Source organism: Condylostylus longicornis, unplaced genomic scaffold (assembly GCF_029603195.1).
Source record: "Condylostylus longicornis isolate FDR11 unplaced genomic scaffold, ASM2960319v2 ptg000020l, whole genome shotgun sequence".
Lineage (NCBI taxonomy): Eukaryota > Metazoa > Arthropoda > Insecta > Diptera > Dolichopodidae > Condylostylus > Condylostylus longicornis.
The window spans coordinates 149,568-166,563 of NW_026577989.1; the positions used below are offsets into that span (position 1 = coordinate 149,568).

Here is a 16,996-nt window from a genome sequence, read left to right on the forward strand (position 1 = left end):
TAAAATTAATTTTAAATGCGTATATAACACATTATGCCGCATGGCGTAATGAAAAAACGTTAATTATTTATTTATTTATTAAATATATTGAGCTATTTTAAAAATTTTATTTTGTTAGAGCATAGAGTAAACAACTAATTAAAAACAATTAGTAAAAATATTATAACAATCTACTCGTAATATTGTATAGACTAGTACACGCTTGTATTGACATAGGCATAAATCTACATAAAAATATATTTTAATAAATATATCAATTGAGCATAAATGTTAATATAGGTAATGATTATGTAAATAAAAATAATGAAATATATAGTGAAATGATCAAATACACAAGTGTATGTATATTAATTGTGTGTCTATGTTGATGAGTAAAATTCTAGTAAGAAATTGAGAGCTAATTTCGCATTAATTATAGAGAGTTAATTATTTGGAATTGTAATTGATTAAAGTAAAATGAGATCGATTAAATTTTACACAATACGGAAGTATTCAAATATAAAACAATATGAGTAGTGCACAAGGAAATTAAAAGGAAATTAAAAGGAAAATAATAGGAGGAACAAGGCTTTATGGATGGAGGCCCGCACGTACTCGTAGGTTAATCTGGCCTTGCTGGCTGGAAAATTGTAGAATGAGCTATTGACGTATATTGTAGAGAGTCTACCTATTGGTTGTAGTGCTTACGCGTCACTGAAATGGGTCACTGTAATGTCAAGATGTTGCGGAGCTAAAGGAATTATGATGTTTACCCTCTGAACCTACCCATCTCTAATGGGTAGAAGGGGATGCTTCTTGTTGAACTTCTTTTCGGGTTCTTACTTATTTCACTCGTCTTCCCTACGACCACTAGACTACTGCGACCACTCTCGTTTGCAATGTTTACTATATATTATAGTTGCAAATATATGGCATTGAAAATCTATTTTATACATAATTAATTAAAATTGAGCATAATTATTCAATTGTCAGCTTAATCAAATTTGTAATTTTCAAATGTTTCAAGATAATATACTTTCAAATACAAGGTAAATTAATTATTATTTAAATTATTATAAATAAAATGTGTCTAATCAATTCTAATAACTATTTATTATTCAAAATTTTATTGTGCAAATAATATACGCAATGGTATAAGTCGTCTTTACATTATTTATAAATTAGATTCATTAGAATAATTTTAAGAAAATATTGTTATATTTGCAAATAGACTTTAATTATAGCAAGTATACACCCATATTGACACAGAACGAAATAATATAATATGTAAATTAATTATATTAATTAAAAACTCTGTATTGTATTTGAAGTATGTTTATAAAACCAATGACACCTTTATATATTCATATACGTACGGCTCTATATGTGATACTAAAAGTAATTAAGTGAAATGATGGTGTAATTATATGCAAATGAATGCGTCCTATATTATTATACTTAAAATACTTTCACAAACACCAGGAAATTTTTGTAGAAAGCGCTATTATAATGAGTAGACAAAATGAACGTCTTGAAAATCAATAAAGTATGTAAAAGAAGACTAGGAGACTATTCCGATTTGTTTGAAGTTCCAAACTCTTAACGCCATTTTTTTCTATTCATTTAGCAATTGCGTTTTGTAAGTTCCAATTTTTCATAAATAAAAGTAAACTCAAATCTTGTGAAAGAATAACATTTTAATTTACTACTTCGCCTAAAAGTATGCAATTCCCGGAAAATATACAAACAAAAAAAATAATAAAAAATAGTACAAATAGAACATAGTCCTTACCAAATTTTTTAAGAATTGCAAATAAAGTCTTTTTGTTAAAATGCTAACATTTTCAAGAGCCCTGAAAGCTCAAAAAAGACGTTTTTTTTATTTTAAAATTGCAGTTGAAATTATTAAATTGTGTAGCAATAGACCAAAGTTACTGCACATTCCGAGGGTATTGACAATTTTAATAATTATATTGCGTATTTTTCATCTTTTTTTAGCACTTTTCCAAAATTTTTTTGAAAAAAAGTGCTTATTAGTTTCACTCTGTCCGTCCGTCCGTCCGTCCGTCTGTCCGTGTGTCTGTTTACAAAACTTCTACACCCTTGAAGATAGAAAGCTGAAATTTTGTACGTACATAGATCTTTACTAGAAACTTATTTCCATAGAACAAAATTTTCACCTATCTCCCCCCCTCTAGAAGTTATACCCCCCAAAATCCTAAAAATGGCCTTTTTTAACTATTTGTTGCAATGAAACCATAAGCATTTTTTAAATTTTGCAAACGCATAAAGGCAGCGGCTTGCTTCTCCTAGCGCGGTATACTATGGTTAAAATTTAGAAAAACAAAATGGCCGTTCAAATTTACCGTTATCTAAAGTCTTTTTTTTCCAAATTTTTAATGTCGTTTTTCTTCTAGACCTCAGCCTGTAGAAGCTTGAAATTTTAGGGGCTTTAAGACATTAATAAATAGTTCATTTCGTTAGAAAAAATTTTTCTCTCTCAAGTGACCGCCTCTTGAAATTTGTAAAATTTGAATATTTGACACCGTATATTTCCGAAACCGCAAGCTTTTTCAAATTTCTATAAACACAAAAAACTAACGATAAATTCCATTACATTAAAAAATATAATTATCTTTCTTAACTCACACAATTAACCCTTAAAATCGAGCATTATGTTAACCCTACTTTATATTAATTTTTGCTTTATTTCAAAGACTGCATGTATGAGTCATCCTAAATATATGCAATCCTAGAAATAGTTTTGTATATGAATGAAAATAATTTTAATAGTGTGATAGGTATACATAGACTGTATTTAAAAGCAGAATTTTCACTTGTTGAAGGGAAAAGTGCTATAATACAAACCATTGGTTTGACCCAACTTTATTATTTTTTAAGCTCTATATGAAAATATGCATATATTTCCATCCACACACTACACATACACTAATATATCAAAGAAAACTTTTGTGGTAGAAGTGTTTTGCAAATATTTATTCTACTCGTCTAACGAACTAAATGCAAGTAACATAGTGAAAATTCACTTGATAAATTCATCTAACATGATAATGTATATTCGTATAGTAGACGCATATAGTCGCGTAAATGCGCAAACGTAAAAATTGCAATAAATTCCATTAACAATTCATTTATTGACTTCAAAATAAATTAAAATACTTTTTTTTTTTGTTTGCTTCCAAATGTTTTGTTATTTTTCGGTAATTTCTTTCAAATTAAAAATGTTATTTTTAAAATATTTATATTTGTATGTATGTATGTATGCAGGTATATATATTTGTATTTACGTGTTTTATTTGTTATTACGCTTGTTATTCGATGTTTTAAAATAGAAAATTAAAAAAAATAAGAATAAGAAAATATTTTTTTCTTTTATAATTGAATGTAAGGAAAAGTGCTTTTCTCTTCTTTTTGTTATAATATATATACCTACATGGGTATATTTATGTAAATATATACTAATATGTCAAACATTTTCGGTATATTATAATGGTTATATGAAAAATTATTTATAGTGACAACGACAATAAAATTATAAAATAGAATGTGAAAAGAAAAAATTAAAGACAGAATAGAATTATTGTATATACATAAGTGTTATAAACATATTTATGTACATATACATACATATGTATATATGCTTGAAAAAGAGTTTGGGAACAGGGTTCCATCATTTAGTTCCATAAATTTTAAAAAAATATTTAAGAATATTGCATAATTTCATAAAAATATAAAGTATACAGATTGTTTGTCACTAATACTGTTATAATATTAAAGAATAAATATTGTAATAAAATTGGATTAAAATGATAATCTGCAAAATACCACATTTCCTTCAAACGATTTAAGTCTTTTAACACATTGTTGACCGGCAATTTTACTGAAAATTTATCTCATGTCACCGGCTACTATTTCGTAATTGAATGTAGAAGTAAACTAATAAAAATAAGTATAAGTCGCTCACTTCTGATACAGTACCATTTTCACAGTTACCACAATTTAATTTATAATCACTCTGACAGTGTTTCATATAATGTACACTAATTATTTAATATTTAAAATTTAATTTTCGATTTTTTTTAGGGTTGCATGGCAGCTACTTGAACCTCTTATTTGAATTGGTTAAATTACAATAGCAGCTATGTCACGATTTCAAGTTATTAGGCGAACAGACGGACATGTCTATATCAGCATTAATTTTTGAGCTGATCCATTACCAGTACGTAAAGCAAATGTAGGGTAAAGCAAAATTATTTTAAAATGAAAATTATTTTATATTATTCTTATAACTAAAACTAACACATGTTAAATCTTAAAGAAATCTTAATTATATTGAAAGTGAATCATAAATTCAATGTACATTTGACCAAAATCTTTAATAATTTTACGGAAGCGTGTAAAAATAGAATTTTTCCGAATAGTTTTATTGTTACTCGTCATTTTAGAAATTTATTTCGAAAATTTATGTTTTCATGTGTTTGTATCTATTAAAATTTATTTTCTTAAAATCAATGTTTTAATTTTAATGTTACAATTAAAAAAAATAAAACATTTTAATTAAATTTTTAATTGTATATTTTATGTACAGCGTTATTATAAAAATTTTTGAATTTTTTCAGTGTAAAACTTCATATTATAATAATTATTATGAGAATTTCTTTATGTGAACATGGTAATAAACAATAAAAATAAAATTTAAAAATAAAAAAATATAATGCACATTTATATATACATATATATATTTATACATATTTACATATATTTTTTTTAAATTTATATGCATATAATTTGTTTTTGAAAATCATTTATGCATGTATGTATAAAAACCATAAATAAAGACTATAGTCGTCTTTAGGATTATTTTTTTTATGAAAATATAAAAAAAAAAAAGAAAAATTTTTAAATATTTCATCATCGAAACTTTCAAAAATTATATATATATTGCAAACATATGCACATATGCATAATTTATATATAAATGCCTAAAAGTATAACAATAATATGTGTACGTATAAGTATAAGAATGTCTTCTTCTATAAATTGTTTTGGGTTTTCATGTTGACGTTTTCGTCTCGTTTATAATTGGATAAAATACATATATCATACTTTCGTATATACATATTGACTTATGCATAATTGCATTAATATAAATGATAGTATGTACACATATTATTACGCTAAATGCAGAAGGTTTTGCAAATATTCTATTTAATTATAATAATTTAAATTTCGACTTATAGCGCCACTAGTCTTTGCATTCTGATTCTATTTACAATAATAGTATACACTACTATTTGCACTTAACCCGCAATGTCTATTATATGTACGTGTTGTACGACAGAGCTAGGACAGTTAACCAAACCCTTTTTTAAGAAATTTTAATGAAATAATTAAATAAATAATATTATTAAACCTTTTGCAATATATTAAATATTTACACATAATATTATTTTTCTTTTTCTTCATTTCTCATTTTAATATAATCACACAGGATCAAGTTCATTTCACTGTGATTATTAAATGCATAACATTATAATTTTATATTACTGTTTACTTTACATAAAAATTCCATTTCTCATATTATGGTTGATCGCGCTCTCTAATTTAGTGCATTTATTCAGTACACAGAATTGTTGAATACATACTCTCTCTCTCTCACTTCAATACATATAAATGAGAACAACTTGTTATTCAATAAGAGAATTTAATTTTCTCAAAATTATTCTCTAATTTACCGAAATTATAATAAATTTTGAAATGCAAAAATTTAATTTTATTTTATATTTTTTTTCATTATTTTTAGTAAATTTTCTCTCTTAATACCGTACATTTCTCTCTTAATTATGTCAGCATTATAAAGTAAATATTTTGAATTTGAAGAAAATAATATTTAAATTATTTCTCTGTAATATTGTGATAGAGATTTGTTAAAAAACACTTAAAATTTGTCATATGATTACATAACAAGTGAAAAGTTCACGTGAAAATTTTTTTTTATATTCAATTAATCGATATTTTGTTTTTTACATGCATTTGTGCAGTTACTTTTTAGTTGCTTTTTTTATTATAAAAATTTTTAGTATAGAACTTTAATATTATGTGTGGATATATTTTAAATTCAAGTATTTTTCTTTCTTTTTTGCCAAAATGCACATAAACTATACTATACTATAATTATATTATAGAATACATACATATGACTATACATATGAGTATATGTACACAATATTCTATGTAATAAGATAAAATAGGTTAAGTTTGATACTCAAGAATTTTCTTTTTATTGGAAAACACTTTGCTTACAGTGCAAAGTTTAAAATGCATCGAAATATGTATATGTTTGTATGTGTATATGCAAATTAAAGTACAAAAAACGCTACTATACAACATATAGGTGCACTGTACAACATTAAACTTAATTATATAACAATAGAAATGTGTATTCATCACAAATTAAATATCCGTCAATACAAACGTTCGGTCTCATATACATATATATTTATATTATGTAATATTATAAATGTGCACATTATATTTGTTATATTTTCATTATTTGAGGCTATTAACCCCTACCAATACATATTCAATTTTTATGAACAATTTATTGTTTATGAAAATTTAGATTTTCTTTCTACCAATTTACGGTCTATTTTCTATAATGAACATCTATTTAATATATATACAAAATGCTTTCCTAATCACATTACTTTTATATAAATTCTAACACAGTATAACTTTTATACATTTTAAAATTTGATTATATGCAATGAAAAATCTAAATTCAATTTAATTTTGAAAATGTAAAAAATATAGTGCTGAAATTTTTTAACAACTCACTGTTTATAAATAATCACATTAATGGTATACAATAAAAACGACAGAATAATAATATAACGCCAAGTTTTATGCAATGTCAATAATATCAACGATCTTATAATAACATATAGTTATATGTATATAAGAATTATTCATTTCTACAGCACTAAAATAATATAGTATGTATTTAAAATAAAATAAGACGAAATCAATTTTTATACCAAACTAATAGTATTATGAATTTATACCGATTAGTGGTGGGCTTTAATAAAAAAAAAAAAACGTGCCAACATATAATAACAATAAAATAAATATGTATGGAGACACAATTGGGAATAAGTGCGGTAATTTTCATATGTATATTTATAAAAAATATTAGAAATAATTAATAAAATAAAAATAATTGCTTTTAAGTTTTAATTTTAAATCTTATTTAGTAACATAAATATTTTAATTGTTTTAAGATTTTCAATAATCAGACGAAAATTATAACAAAGCTACAAAAAAATCAAACAGTATTTATACATACATACAAACATATATATATAGGTTTTTGTTTAGTAAAAAAAAACATAGATGACACTGTAATTTTTCTAATCGAACATTACAAACGAATTACGTATTAAAACATCATCAAATTTTAATCAAATCAAACAAAATCAAAATTTTAATAAAATCAAACAAAATGTTTGAATATTAATTAGTGATTTAAACTGAAAACTATAACAAACGCAGAATCTAGACTTCAAAGATTGTTCATAGATTTTCTTTGACGAATACTAGTTTGATTTTTATTTATACACGAAATCCACAAATGCTTGCCATCAATGGTTCCAAACAACCCTTTGAACACTGTTTCAAACAATTGTTTACAACAAAACCGTTCGAACAATGTTTGATGTTAATTTTTTCGGCCGTTCGGAAAATACTTTTAATTTTCTATTTATGTTTTCTTTAATTACTACGTATGTATGTACATATTTTGCTAAATAAATGCAAACATAGGTATACATAGGTATATAATATATAAAATAATCCATTTTTAAAATATCGCCAAATAATTAACAGCAAGATTTTTTGCAAACTACTTATGATTTTAGCAAATGTGACGTAAAGAAAAAAATTTTTTGTTATTTTTTTTTTTTTGCACAAAAAAAAAATTATATTTTTCAACTTAACAACAAAATATTGTAAATAAACAGAATAGTATGATTTGAAGTCTCTAACACATGCAATCCATTAGCGTATGATGACACGCAAATAAAATTCGTTTGTTTTATAAATACTATATGTAATGTCTATTTGTAAATATATTTGTATTAAGTGTATGAATATATATAAAACATTTTTTGGTTAAATTTAGATAAATATTGTTATGCAATATACCGAAAGTCAAAATCCTCTATATAATCTAAAATATATTTTGATATACAAGTATAATACTCGTACGTACGCGAGTATATGTACACGAGTTCAAAGAGAAAATGAAGAAAATTAAATGTTTAAAGAAAACACCTGCGTTTTTATAATAGCATATAATATGTAATTAAATTTATCCTTATAGATATTAAAGTAAATGTTTCCAGGTATCTATATATTTATTATTATCGATTTTATTAAGTAACTGGAGAAGTATATTAATATTAAATAAAAAATTTTAAGAAAAATATTTGCTGCCTATTATTAAACCAGTAAATTTTTTATAATAAATATTTAAGATCTGATATAGAAAAACATTTTGAATGAACTATGTAATTATATTTTGAAAATATGAAATTCAGAAAATTAAAAATTGAGTAGAAATTTTGAACTATTTTATATTAACACATTATGAGCGGGTGGGGTACTAGTATCCGCTTGTGTAGATTGTCACTTAATCCTATTATAGGCAATATGGATGTAGAAACTTATTTTAGACATTTTTTATTCTTATATTTTTTTCAAAAACTTGTTATTTTTTGAGTAATAGGGCCCTCAAACTTTTTATGTATCTGGATGTGTACATTGTATATTCGCCAGCTACGCAACATTGTTGCACATGCTAGGCCGCCCGCTCATAATGTGTTAAGCGAATATATCAAAGTAATTTTTGAAATTATTAGCAGAATAAAGATTGATGGCAATCATTTCAATTGAAAAATAATTATATTTGTATATTTAGTGGATTTTCCTATATTTATTATTGTTTTCTAGTGTAATCTGTAGAGAATCTATATAAAGAAAATTTTGTAATATACTTTTTATGTATATTATCTAACATTCTAACTTAAAACATCTTTAGAAACTATATTAAAGAATTTTCAATTTATTTTATTCCATGTCACTTTAAAATAAATTTAGAACATACGCACAATAGTCTACTATATATTTTGTATAAAGTAATTATAAAAGTGTTGTTGTGAAAAATAATAAGAATGGTTCTAAAATATTTAACTAAAAATCTAAACAATACAAAAATTTCACCAACAATCACCTTTTAAGTTTTGTGAATCTTGTTTTATGATAAGTTTATTCTCGCTTTATAAAAATTTTACAATAAAATTGTTGTTTAGAGTAGAGAAACTAACCTATTTTTTATTTAAATTGAAAACACCATGTATTGTTGTCATTGTACCATATAGAAGTTAAATATATTTACATATATCACTAATCTTTACTAGCAATAGATTAGAGATATATCTAATACCCGTACACATATATATATCCATATTGTTCACTTAAGTATAAAACATCTAGGACAAACAAAATCGCACAACTATTTTTTATTTTTCTGAATAAGTGTACAAGTACACAAGAACTCTTGAAAAATGCACTTGTAATTTGTACATACTCCATATAACCATGTATGTTATACTTATATATTTTATAGTTTCTTTTATACCTTAAAGATAACCGTTGTGGTTAGTTTACTTTTGTTTTTTTTTTATCACCCTTTAAGGTATTAAAAAAGCAAAAAAAAAAAAGGTGAAATTTTTACAAAATAAAATTTCTGTATAACCAAATGTTTAAGTACATGTTTATGCCCGAGTAACATAAAAATAAAATTATATAGGCTCCATATAAAATCTGTGCTCAAATATAACATCTTTTTAAGTGAAGATTAATTCGCATACTTTATTGTTCAATCTGGAGCCAATTAAAATTTTCTCAACATAAACCTCATTCAGTTTGAACCAATTATATAATGGTTATTACAACAATCTTTTAACCAACGAGTTTTGAGCTCAAACCCTGGCCAGATTACCAACTACATTCATTATTATATACCAACAAAAATTAATATAATAAATGTTAATAATTTTAAATATGCAACACAGAATTATGAGAAAAGAGCTGCGACAGACTAGTTATACCAATTTAATGCGCATTACCAGTTAAAATCTAAAAATGACATATGAAATTGATACATGCTTATATGATAACATACAACCTAACTAGGATTGAAAAAAGTGAAAAAACAACCTGACAAAATTATAGTTAATAATAAAACAAAAAAAAATACAATTTTATTTTAAAGCAAAATCTAATTTTTCATCTCATTTTACTCGAAACATGCGTGTTTTCGAAATATTGGAATTTTCTTTAATACCACAGAATTATTTTTTGTGTATCTTCTTGTTTTTCTCATAACTAAAGAAAAAAAAAATAAAAATTTTTAACTTTTAACACTTTAAGGACTTTTTTCTTCACTTTATTTTTCTCCGTGCATATGTGGAAAACATTTTCGAATTGACTTCGAATTAAACATTAATTTTTAATGAAAAATTATTAAATATTGTCCAGTATAGCATTTAGTTACCAAATATATTTGACCCAAAATATATTTGAAAAATTAAAAATTTACGATATTAAAATTGAAATCGAAAATTTTTCTAAATTTTGCACAAGAGTACGAGTACAAAAAATTTTACTCAATGCATTATGGCATTATCCAAAACTGTATATGTAATCGAGCTACATCCTAAGAGAGTATATTTACTGCAAAACAATAAATGGCGAATATTTTTATAAGAGTTTTGCAGAGAAACCTTAATGAATTTTAATTATGACGAGATCTACGAGATTTGATTTTCTTATTTCACTTATCATGTAACTAAATATTTAAGTTAGAGAATATCTACCGACTTAAAATATAAAATTATAAATATTTTAAGTATTTTTAAAATATCTTGTATTTTAATTGCTTTTCACTTAGTTTGAATAATGAAAATCAAAAATCTTTGAATACCAAAAACAATATTTTAGATCAACTAAAAATTTACTGTTAAAAAATAGAGAATAACTTTAAAAATGTTTTTTTTTTTTTTTTGTAATATTCTCTTTAAAAGAGAACCGGCTAACATTATATGTACATATTAAAAGTTTTAAGTGTTATACACACATATACACACATATATTTATTTTGTATATGAAATAATAAATTATGTATTCCTTAATAACTATTAGACTTACTTAAGTTTTCAAAATTTTCCTTTTTGCCTCTTATATTTTTTTATTTGTTTTTCCTTGTTTGTTATATATGGAAATTGAAGAAGAAAATATAAAAACGGAAAATTCTGATGAGTTGATGACTTTTATATTGTTTCGTTCTTTTTTTCTCGATTTTTGTTTGTTTTTCTTTTTCTTTTTTTTTTTTACTGTTATTTTCTCTCTTTCACTTTTTACATTCCTTCTTCTGTTACGCAGTCCCGGTTCAAAAGCAGCCCATATTATGCGACAACAACAATAATATTGTAATGACAATATAAATAAAAATGTGTGATGATGTAGAAAATTGTATTATTGCAGTAATATAGTATAGTAGGTAGGTGTGAGAGAGAAAAAAAGCAAAATACTTTAAGAATTGAGCATTTTTATGAAGTGAAATTTGAAAAAAAATATTCTCGTTTCTAATGTAATATAAAAATGCAAATATGCATTTATTCTACACTTTTGATATAGGATATATATATATGTATATGTGATTGGTATTTGTAAACTTTTTAGAAAACCAAAAAAAAAAAAAAAAAAACACAAAAATGTTTATCGAAAATTTTTAAAAACAAATTGAAATCAAATCGAATTTTTCAATAGTGAAAATTAAAAAAAAAAAAAAATTTTGTACAATTTTTTTTTTTTTTGCTGTCTCTTTTTTTTCGATTCTTTTGAACACTTTTTTTTGTTTTAAGCGCTTAATTAGTGTACATTTCTTTTTCTTTTTGTTTCTGCTTTTTAATTTTTATTTTTTTTCTGTTATTATTTTTAAATTTTTATGTATTTTTATGCTTTTCTTAAATTTTATTTTTTTCTTTTATTTTTTAACTTATTAGATAAGCACTTTTGGTATATTTTCGTGATGATCTTTTGAAAAGAAAAAAAAATTTTTTTTTTAATTTTTAAATTCTTTAAATAAAAAAAAAAATTTTAAATGTTTTTTATTATTTATATAAAAAAAACAAACAAAAATATTGTAAAAATTAAAAAAAAAAAATTAAAAAAAAAATTTTCGAAAAAAAAATTTTTTTTTTTCAATAAAAAATATTTTAGAATTTGTGTAATAATTTTGAATATTATTCAAAGTGAGAAAGGAAAAAGCAAAATTTAAAATAAAAAGAAAAAATTTTTTTTGATTCAAAAAAAAATTGAAAATTTGCAAAAAAATTCTTTTTTTTTGTTATTACAATTTTTGATTGTTTTGAATGTTTTTTTTTTTGTTTTTATTTTGTGATTTATTTCATAATCACTTTTAAGTGAAAAAATAACATAGAAAAGTTTTATTTTTTTCTTTCAAAAAATTTAATACATAAGTATGTATAAATTATATACTTATGTATACATATATATATATATATATATATATATATATATAATATGTATGTATATTTTACATTTATACTTATGTATGTATGTATGGGTTTGTATATTTTTCTATTAGCTTTTTACGTAAAAACAAAAAATATTTTTTATTTTATTTTCTTTTTTTTTTATTTTTTTAAATTATACTTTCTTTTTTCTTTCTTTTTCTTCCCTATTTACAAAATCAATATGTAGGGGCATATAGAGGAAATTTTTCATTTAAAAAAATAAATTTTTTTTTTTTATAATATTATTTACCCATATATTTAAATATATATATACTGAATATATATATATATATATATATATATATATATATATATATATATATATATATATATATATATATACATAAGATAATTTTCTATATAATTATAGTTTTGTATATATATATACAATTATTAACATATATATATATATAATGTTATATAGAAATGATTACATTAAAAATGTTATTTTGTAACAGTAACAAAAGTATTGAGTTTTTTTTTTTGATTTTCTGATTAAAATCAAAATAAATCAAAGAACAAGACAAAAAAAAAACAAAAGAAAACAAGATGTTGAAATAAAACAAAAATGTTCAAAAAATTATTATTTTTTTTTTTTTTAAATATCCTTCGTTTTTCCTTTTTCAAAGTCTTTCGTTTTAATCTACATTCTTCTTCCTGTATATATATATATATATATATATATATATTATTAATATTACTATCCTTTCTCCAAATACATATGTTTACTAGTATGTATTTGTAAGTTTTATAAGAAAAAAAAAATGTATATATCGAATGTACACTATATATATCGACGGTATATATAATTTTTCTGGATTACTCGTTCTATATTATATTAATTGTATAATATTATATTATATAGGAATTGTGTAAGTGTATGTATATAGATTTTTTCGGTAATTTTTTTCAATTAAATATTCATAATTAAAAAATATGTATATATATATTATATATATTATGCATATATATATATATATATATATATATATATATATTAAATGTTAAATTAGATTTTTTTTTTTACTTTTTATATAACAATTTTAAATTTTTTAAAGATTTTTTAATGTTGCAATTGAAATAAAATATTAATTATTTTTTTAAGAAACTTGATGAGTATAGAAAGTTAAAAAAAAAATCAAAAAGTCCACAATATATATGAAAAGCACTTTTTTTTTTACATAATAATTTTCCTTTTCACTTCATAAAATTTTATATATATTTATATTATTACAAATATATATATATATATATATATATACATGCATACATACGTAATTCTATTTTCAACTTAATATATTATTTTTTTTTTTATTTTTACTTTAAACTTTTTTTTTTCTGTGTAAATTTTCTTTATTATTATATATTATCATTATACATATATATTCTTTCGGATGATTAAATAATAAAAAATTTTTGAAATAAATTTTTTTTATTTTACTTTATTTTATTTTATTTTTTTTTTATTTTTTTCTTTTTTCAAAATAACAAAAAGTTGAAATGAAAAATAAATAATAATAGTAGAAATGTATGTTGATTAATTTTCGTGTATAATGTAACACATGCGACTAGACGAAAACGAGGAACCGGAATGAAATTCTCAATTTATGAGAAAAACCATTCAACTCAATTTTAGAAAAAAGAAAATACAAAAAACAAAAAAAAATTAAAAGAAAAGGGAAAATAAAATTATATTTTTGTATAACAGTTTTTATAAGAACAAAAAAATGTAAAAAATAACATGATAGGAAAATGTTAAATAATATTTTCATATATAGGCTACAAATGCAATATTTTGAGAGAAAATTTGTTTCAAATGGGAATAACATTTTTGTTATAAATAAGAAAATTAAAAATTAATCAAAAATAAAATTTGAATTTAAAATATTAAGCATTTATTCTCACTACATAAATATACATATTTGAACCATTCTCAATTATTATATACTATTTTGTTTAAACTGGTTTATGAATTAGTTTTATTTACTCTATTATAATAAAAGTCCAATGTTGGTCTGCATGTCACATTTTTTGAATGGCTATAAATTAATAACGGCTAAGCATAGAAAATTAGAGGATAAGATTGTAATAACAGCTGCTCTTTGTCAAAAAAATTTTACAAAAAAAAAAAATTCCATTTTTGAGTAATTTTTCGAGTGAAATCTTTGATTGATTCTTTAATTAAAAAAAAAGAAACAGTTTTTTGAATGGCTTTTTGGTGTGGTTTTTAGATGATAAGATTTTTGAATGAAGTCCTTTATGAGGATACACTTTGAGTAATAATTTTGAGTGATATTTTTGAGTGGCTTTTTTGAGTGACTTTTTAGGAATTTTTTCGGTGTGTTTCTTGTGTTTCAAAATAATATATTTGAGTAATATTTTAAAGAGATTTTACAATGAAATTTTTTGAATGACTTACGTAAGTAAAATTTTTAAGTGATTTTTGAAAAAATATTTTATATTTCAAAAATAATTTCAATTTGCTAATTATTAAATAATTTTATAAGTTCCCTGTTTCCTGATTTATACGTGGAACAATAACTTTTTTATGTAATTAAAAATAACTTTAATTTTGTGAATCGCGACCTTTAGTTTATGAAGCTCGGATATTATACATAATATGAAAAGTAATATTATTAATTAACAGTAGACAAATTTCATTAAAATACACAGCGACATAGAGAGCCATTCTCCTTAAATAATTTTTTGAATCGAAAAGCAAAAATAAAGAAGAAGAATAGAATTTTAAATCAAAGTCTAACTTTGTTATACATTTTTTAAAGTATATTATTTATTTTACAACCTAGTAAAAAACAAGCCGCATAAAAAATAATTTGAAAGGAGTTTTAGTTGTTGATAATTTAAAAAAAAAAATTATTTTATTTTTCATTGTAAGACTTATTAAATAAAAATTATATTAAAAATATAACATGGTACATAATCAAGAAATCTAATACATACTTTTATTACTTTTCATGTAGAATAGTTGAAAATATAATGTAAATCATATAAAAAAAAAAAAGGAAAATGGCTCCCAGGTATATCATTTCTGATACTTGAATATAAAAATAGGATATATACATATCGTACATATAATTAAAATGAAACTGTTATATTTACTTATATAAAATTATTTTAGTTCGTTAATACTAACCATTATAATTTATTATTATTATTATTTAATTAGCAAAAAAAAAAAAACAAATAGTCAATATAATCCTGTATTCCACCCACATTCTTTTAATTAACAAGTTGCATTAAATCATTTTAACATTCCCTACACACACATATTCTAATATAACAGATCTGTTAAATTTATTTTTTTTTACAGACTAGTTTCTAGAAAATGCAATTCATTACTATCATTTTTCCTTATATATTTATATTATATACAAACTGTTATACATGCACCTATTCGTACTTACTTTTAATCTTACAAGTTTTCCTTCTATCTATTATAACAAATACTTTAACAAGTAATTTATCACTATGTGTTTGTTTAAAATAAGTAAGTAGTGTGCGTAATAAGTTAAAAAGAAAAAGGAAAAATTTTAACGAATTATTTACCCATATGAAAAAAGTTAAAAAGCTCTTTTAATATTTGATTATTATAAAGCTTATTTTTATTATAACCGGTATTTACTATACAAAAATTTTTATATAAACTGATATACAAACATGCTACGAGTATATTATACAATAAATGTGAGTATATATAACAAGGATTAAGGGTATTTGTACAAATATTTATGTAGTTAATTAAAATGTTCTTTTAAATGTTCATAGAAAGGTAAGTATGTATAGATAATTTTATTTCATTTATCTACATCAAATTTAAATATACATGCATACATATAGTAATATATTCAAAAAAAAATATTTAATAAAATATGTTGCACAAATATTGTACACATTTACGTATACAGAAAAAAAAAATTATTATTTTTCCTATGAGAATTACGGTATTTTTGTATACTCTCAGGTTAAAACCATAAAATTAAAGTGGCTCTAAAATTATTTATTAAAAAATATTAATGTGAAAAAGAGTTTTTTTTTTGTTAAAATTTCTCTCGCTGTCAATAAAATTTTTAGAACATTTGTTTATCGAATTTTTTTGCGATTCTTTTTGGTAGTACTATACTGTAAAATAAATTGCATGGTTGAATATTGCATTAATAACGAATTGAGATTAAAATTAAAATAATTTAAAATTACTAATTGTAATAAAAGGATGACACAACATAATAATTTTTAATAAAAAGCTACAGCACGGAACCACACTAAGTTGAATTCTTTTTGAAAATTTTTCTTTCAAAATTGAAAACCATTAGAGGACA

At 22.1% G+C, this 16,996-nt stretch overlaps 1 protein-coding gene across 1 annotated transcript in view; it reads right to left on the reverse strand.

Annotated features, from left to right (window-relative positions):
- LOC129606698 (putative uncharacterized protein DDB_G0282133) overlaps nt 1–14,230 on the reverse strand; it is a 72,447-nt gene extending 58,217 nt beyond the window's left edge. The window contains exons 1-2 of the mRNA XM_055517164.1: nt 13,934–14,230; nt 11,269–12,156 (exon numbers count right to left, since the gene is read on the reverse strand). The gene's annotated coding sequence lies outside the window, so the exon portion shown is untranslated. The remainder of the gene's footprint in view (nt 1–11,268; nt 12,157–13,933) is intronic.
- Nucleotides 14,231–16,996: the final 2,766 nt, after the last annotated feature.